The following is a 7,500-nucleotide window of genomic DNA, read 5'->3' as shown; positions in this document are numbered from 1 at the left end:
TCTATGCTGTTCTTCTAAAATTTACGTTGTATCAAACCTATATACTATATATATATATGTATATATATATATATATATATATATATTATATATATATATATATATATATATATATATATATATATATATATATATATATATCTGTTCTGTGTTATCAGTTCTAATTTCATTGCTACAATATATATATATATATATATATATATATATATATATATATATATATATATATATATATATATATATATATATATATATATATATATATATATATGTATAGTAGTCTACATAAGGAAAATTGAAAGTTGTGTATATGTAGAAATGCTCAACAGTTTCGTCCGCCAATGGACCTCTTCTTGAAGCGTTTATTATGCAAAATATATTTTTGCATAATAAACGCTCCAAGAAGAGGTCCATTGGCGGACAAAACTGTTGAGCATTTCTACATATACACAACTTTCAATTTTCCTTATGTAAACTACAATATATTGAGTTATCTTCGTGCTGAGGAAGATTACATCAGTAATATATATACAGTATATATATATATATATATATATATATATATATATATATATATATATATATATATATATATATATATATATATATATATATACATATATATATATATATATATATATATATATATATATATATATATATATATATATATATATATGTGTGTGTGTGTGTGTGTGTGTGTGTGTGTATAATCAATACTTCTCTTTCGCAAAGGTTAGTTGGATCAATAAGATCCTCGCATATTTCAATAAAGATTTGCATATAGTCATAAAATCTGCTCCCATTATTTTGATTGTCTGTTATTTTAAACTATCTTCGGTGGACGATAATTTTGAACTATATAATACTAACGTCATACTTCAAAAGTATTTTCATGAAATTTGGTTCAATTTTCATTGACACCAGAACGTTTTGCGAAAGAGTATGTTACCACTGCGTTTCTCGAAGTTCAGAAAGACCCTTTATAGTGCAGAAAAAGAAGCAAACCAGAACAGGGGAAGAGACAAGTTTTAAAAATTGTTGAGTCTGTTGTGGAATTGTGAGTGACTTTGACGAAGAGCACAATATTCTGATACCAGTGAAGTATCTTTCAATACCTGTTAGTCAGAGAGAGAGAGAGAGAGAGAGAGAGAGAGAGAGAGAGAGAGAGAGAGGGGGGGGGGGCAGAAAATTAGGGTTTTAATGTGTTCCGTCTCGTGGTTAGTAAGATATGGCTGTCTAGAATTATCAACTCCGTTCAATAATGACTCTGATACGTCACACCGTTTTAAACTATTTGCCGGACACTGCCCGTGGAATACCAGTTGTTACCAGTTAACAATGGGAATGAGATATAAGCGATAATGGCGTAACTAACGAGCACCGTGGCGTGTGTCGGACAGTACCCGTTTTTGTGAAGCTGTTAATCATTTCGGTGGAATCCTGCGATTGGTATATAAGATAGGTTCAGTTGGTAACCGTACTTGCAGAAGCCACCCTTAGGAAACATGCAAACAGATGGATACAAAGACAGAAATAAACTTGTATCTTTACCCGAGGTCAGTACGGGAGACAGCTACGCACACTGGAGAAATGAAATAGACCAGGGCTTTTACTAAAGATATTTACAGCCTAAGTTATGGGGTTTCAATTATGGACACCCAAGTCTCTCATATTCACTGCAGAAGTGTTTGATCAAAGGAGAGTACACATAATTTTATCTCTCTCTCTCTCTCTCTCTCTCTCTCTCTCCTCTCTCTCTCTCTCTCTCTCTCTCTCTCTCTCTCTCTCTCCACAATTTCCATTTAGTTAAGAGCATTTCGCTGATGATTTTTTATTCTATGTCAAGTATATGATTCTATGTTGCCTCCACACGTTTATGGAGGAATGTTCCCCACCATGCAGTACATGTGCCTTGCTTAGTTATAAAAGGTTTTACCTTTTCCGATACAACGTATTTTTTTTTTTTATACAGTTTCTAAAGTCATTTTCAAAACAAATGCTATATGCCTATAAAATGATTGAATGACTTTTATTTTCACTTCGCCTTTGCATCCAGTCCTTTCGTGCACCCTTCCACTGTTCTAACAAAGAGTAAGAATAGAGATGCTGCATCATGCAATTCATATCTTTTGTGTTTTATTAATGGTTCACCATGGTCATGATGCACAGCACATGAAACTGACAATGATTTTCTGTTTTTTGAGCACAGTATATAATAATACTGACTTAAATACCAGTTGCCAGAGGCCATAAACGTTGAACATAGTCTGCTGGTCTTTAGCTAGTGAACAGAGTTGAAAGAATGGTAGACATTAGACAACTTCATCTGGTACCACTATTTGCTACCATATTATCTTCCTTTGTTTCGACGCTTTTGACCAAGATAGTAAGAGGAGACGGGGAAACATACATATAAAAATAAAACGCGCAAAACAAATATGCTTATAAAAAATACACGGTTTTCTATAATTGGGAGTGTTCAAATAATACTATGACAGTATACCAATAATTGGTCTATCATTATTTATCTCATATTTTTCCTTATATTTGTATTTAATCATATATATATATATATATATATATATATATATATATATATATATATATATATATATATATATATATATATATATATATATTTATATATATATATATATATATATATATATATATATATATATATATATATATATATATATATATATATATCCTACTATTGAAAACGTAAGTTACGGATGTGAAAGACACTCTTCCTATATACGACACTTAGTTATTTTTAGTCACTTTTATTCATACTATAGGACAGTGGACGTCATTGGACGGTTCTTATGTCATTGATTGTTCGCAATGATCTGTTTGGCAACAGCAGGAGAGAAAGAGAAATCGAGTACATCTGTGATCAGATAAAAAGTCATATGATCTCTGGAATTTTGATTACTCTACCAAGGCTTCAAGAAATAGAATTAAATTTCATAAAATTCAACTTGTAACTGGAGAGCTCCACATCTACAGCAGTGTATACTCACTGACTTCGATGCAACTCTGAGTAATTGATACTTTTTTTCTTTTTTTTTTTGGGGGGGGGGCATAAAAATAAAAAGACTATTGAGATCTTGGTAATTTTTTCCTTTTCATGATATGTTGCAGAGAATTTGACAGAGGCAACACATGACATTGCATGGACCTTGGACAAACATAAGAAACCTTTCATAGATGCAAAGATTGTTTTAGAATGTGTTACGGCATCGGCAGAGAAAATGTGTTGTGGTTTCAACAATAAAGAACTAATTTTCAAATAAATCATATCATCATAACCATAATGAGAAGGACTGACGAAATTGAAAATGACATTTGGCGTCAGATAATTGCAGATCTGTAACTGTTCCACGCTTTACCATTGCATCAGACGAAAGGTATTTGTGATGTTGTGCAGTTTTGTGTTTGGGTACGATTCTCAAAAGAATTATTCCGGGGAAAATTATTATGTCATTATGTCTACTACCACTATATGGCCAAACTCGAGGTGAAGACATGTTGACTATATTATTACAGTTTTTCTCACAATAACATGAAATTTTCGATCATTGTTTGTGGGTGTACTGGATTTTACTCAACATGAGAGGCTAAGAGAAGGGTCTTATTGTATTAATAGGAAGAAAGAAGAAATTTGAAATTTCGCCACATTCCGTTGTATAATTCACCAAGAATTATTTTTGACAAAACGTAAAGAATATGAACTTCAAAACTCAATGCAGCTGATTGTTCGGGTAGTGAATTTTATTGTTCCAAGGGTATTGAATCATCGTCAGTTTCGTGAACTACTGGCTGAATCTGAGAGAGAGAGTAAGGAGATTTAGTGATACCTAATGAAGTGAGGTGGTTATCTCATGAACAATTCTTGATTATCCTGCTTCAAATTCAGTGAGCTTACGGCAATCAAAGGGAGAAATGAAATTGAACTGGAATATCCCCAGTGGATCATGAAAATTGCATTCCTAAACTCTCACCTGCTACCTGAATGCACGAAATTTAAAGACACAGGAGCGGAGGGTGAGGGACACCTAGCAGGTATTCTAGGCGAAGTCACACCATTTCAAAATAAGAGCACCTCACTTTTCATACCAGAAAGATTTTCTTTTTTTCATTTTCAAACATTATTATTATTATTATTATTATTATTATTATTATTATTATTATTATTATTATTATTATTATTATTATTATTATTAGTGAAGTGAAGAAGAGCGGAATAAGTTCTGGAAGGAATCAACTAGGTGTGTAGAAGGACTGGGTAGAAGGAATTATGTAGTTGTCATGGGTGACTTAAATGCTAGAGTTGGCGCTGGAGAGGTAGAAGGTGTCATTGGGAAGTATGACGTACCAGGTGAAAATGAGAGTAGTGAGAGCCTGGTAGATATGTGTTGAACAAAAGATGATAATAAATGCTATATTTTTCAAAAAGAAAGATAAAAACAAGTATACATGGATTAGAGTGACAAATGGAAGAGTAGTAGAAAGGGCATTAATGGATTATGTGTTGATAACTAAAAGAATGTTTGGAAGATTGAAAGATGTGCACCTGTTTAGGGGTATGGCTAACGGTATGTCTGATAATTATTTGGTGGAAGGAAAATTAGTTGTAGCAAAAGAGTGGGGGAATAGAGTAGGTGGATGTAAAATGGAGCTAGTGAGGGTTGAAGAGCTAATAAAACCGGGGGTAAAAAGTAAATATCAGGAAAGGTTGAAAATGGCATATGACGAAGTGAGAGTAAGAGAAACTGGTAATGTAGAGGAGAAGTGGAAGTTAGAAAAAGAAAATTTTGTTGGGATTGCAAGTGATGTGTGTGGCAAGAAGGTTGTTGGAGGCAGCATGAGGAAGGACAGTGAATGGTGGAATGAAGGAGTGAAGGTAAAAGTGGAAGAGAAAAAGAGGGCTTTTGAAGAATGGCTGCAGAGTAATAGTATAGAAAAGTATGAAAAATATAGAGAGAAAAAGGTGGAAGTAAAGTGCCATGTATGTGAGGCAAAGAGGGCAGCTGACCTGAGGTGGGGTCAGGGATTGAGTTAGTCATATGAAGAGAATAAGAAAAAGTTTTGGAAAGAAGTGAAGAGAGTAAGGAAGGCTGGCTCAAGAATTAAAGAGACAGTGAAAGATGGAAATGGAAGGTTGTTAAAAGGAGAGGAGGCAAAGGAAAACATGGGCGGAATATTTTGAAAGTTTACTGAATGTAGAGGATAATAGGGGGGCAGATATAATTACTGTTGCAGGTGTTGAGGTGCCGGTGATGGAAGATGAGAATGAGAGAGAGATTACAATAGAGGAAGTGAGGAGAGCCCTAGATGAAACGAGAGTAGGGAAAGCATCTGGTATGGGTGGTGTGAGAGCTGAGATGTTGAAGGAAGCGGGTGTGACTGTACTTTAATGGTTGGTGAGATTGTTTAATATGTGTTTTGTGTTGTCAATGGTACTAGTACATTGGGTTTGTGCATGTATTTTACCACTATATAAGGGTAAGGGAGATGTGCATGAGTGTTGTAATTCAAGAGCTATTAGTTTGTTGAGTGTAGTTGGAAAAGTGTATGGTAGAGTACTGATTAATAGGATTAAGGATAAGACAGAGAATGCAGTCTTAGAAGTACAGGGTGGTTTTAGAAGAGGTAGGGGTTGTATGAATCAGATTTTTACAGTTAGGCAGATATACGAGAAATATTTAGCAAAAGGTAAGGAGGTTGTTGCGTTTATGGATCTGGAGAAAGCGTATGATAGAGTTGATAGGGAAGCAATGTGGAATGTGATGAGTTTATATGGAGTTGATGGAAGGTTGTTGCAAGCAGTGAAAAGTTTCTACAAAGGTAGCAAAGCATGTGTTAGAATAGGAAATGAAGTGAGTGATTGGTTTCCTGTGAGAGTGGCGCTGACACAGGGATGTGTGATGTCGCCGTGGTTGTTTAACTTGTATGTTGATGGAGTGGTGAGAGAGGTGAATGCTCGAGTGGTTGGACGAGAATTAAAACTGGTAGACGAGAATGACCATGAATGGAAGGTAAATCAGTTGTTGTTTGCGGATGATACTGTACTGGTTGCAGACACAGAAGACAAGCTTGACCGACTAGTGACAGAATTTGGAAGGGTGTGTGAGAGAAGGAAGTTGAGAGTTAATGTGGGTAAGAGTAAGGTTATGAGATGTACGAGAAGGGAAGGTGGTGCAAGGTTGAATGTCATGTTGAATGGAGAGTTACTTGAGGAGGTGGATCAGTTTAATTACTTGGGGTCTATTGTTGCAGAAAATGGTGAAATGGAAGCAGATGTACGTCAGAGAGTGAATGAAGGTTGCAAAGTGTTGTGGGCAGTTAAGGTAGTAGTAAAAAATAGCAGGTTGGGCATGAATGTAAAGAGAGTTCTATATGAGAAAGTGATTGCACCAACTGTGATGTATCGATCGGAGTTGTGGTGAATGAAAGTGATGGAGAGACAGAAATTGAATGTGTTTGAGATGAAGTGTCTAAGGAGTATGGCTGGTGTATCTCGAGTAGATAGGGTTAGGAACGAAGTGGTGAGGGTGAGAACGGGTGTAAGAAATGAGTTAGCAGCTAAAGTGGATATGAATGTGTTGAGGGGGTTTGGCCATGTTGAGAGAATGGAAAATGGCTGTCTGCTAAAGAAGGTGATGAATGCAAGAGTAGATGGGAGAAGTACAACAGGAAGGCCAAGGTTTGGGTGGTTGGATGGAGTGAAGAAAGCTCTGTGTGATAGGATGATAGATGTGAGAGAGGCAAGAGAGCGTGCTAGAAATAAAAATGAATGGTGAGCGATTGTGACACATTTCCGGTAGGCCCTGCTGCTTCCTCCGGTGCCTTAGATGACCGTGGATGTAGCAGCAGTAGGGGATTCAGCATTATGAAGCTTCATCTGTGGTGGATAATGGGGGAGGGTTGGCTGTGACACCCTAGCAGTACCAGCTGAACTCGGTTGAGTCCCTTGTCAGGCTGGGAGGAACGTAGAGAGTAGAGGTCCCCTTTTGTTTTGTTTCATTTGTTGATGTCGGCTACTTCCCAAAATTGGGGGAAGTGCCTTGGTATATGTATGTATTATTGTTATTGTTGTTGTTGTTGTTGTTGTTGTTATTATTACAAGTTATGCTACAACCATATTTGGAAAAGTAGGATATTATATTCTCAAGTGCTCCAACAGAAAAAAAATAGCCCAGGGATTAAAGGAAACAAGGAAATACATAAACTAGTTGAGTAATAATGAACAATTAAAATAGAATATTCTAATAACATTAGCAGCGTTTAATTAGATCTACCATACATAAACTAGAAACCATAAAGAGCCACATTTTCGAGACTGCATTGGAAGACTTGGGAGAGGAGTTTGAGTCAAGATTTACGTTTGTAATGAAGTTTAATGTGCATGTTTGAACATTGACTTCTATAGGCTACCTGAACTTTGTCCTGATTGGCCTTCTGTGGAATCAAAGATTGTCCAGCTGCATG

Source organism: Palaemon carinicauda, chromosome 12 (genome assembly GCF_036898095.1).
Source record: "Palaemon carinicauda isolate YSFRI2023 chromosome 12, ASM3689809v2, whole genome shotgun sequence".
Classification (NCBI taxonomy): domain Eukaryota; kingdom Metazoa; phylum Arthropoda; class Malacostraca; order Decapoda; family Palaemonidae; genus Palaemon; species Palaemon carinicauda.
The sequence above is the reverse complement of the archived record's forward strand: the minus strand, read 5'-3'. Positions refer to the sequence as shown.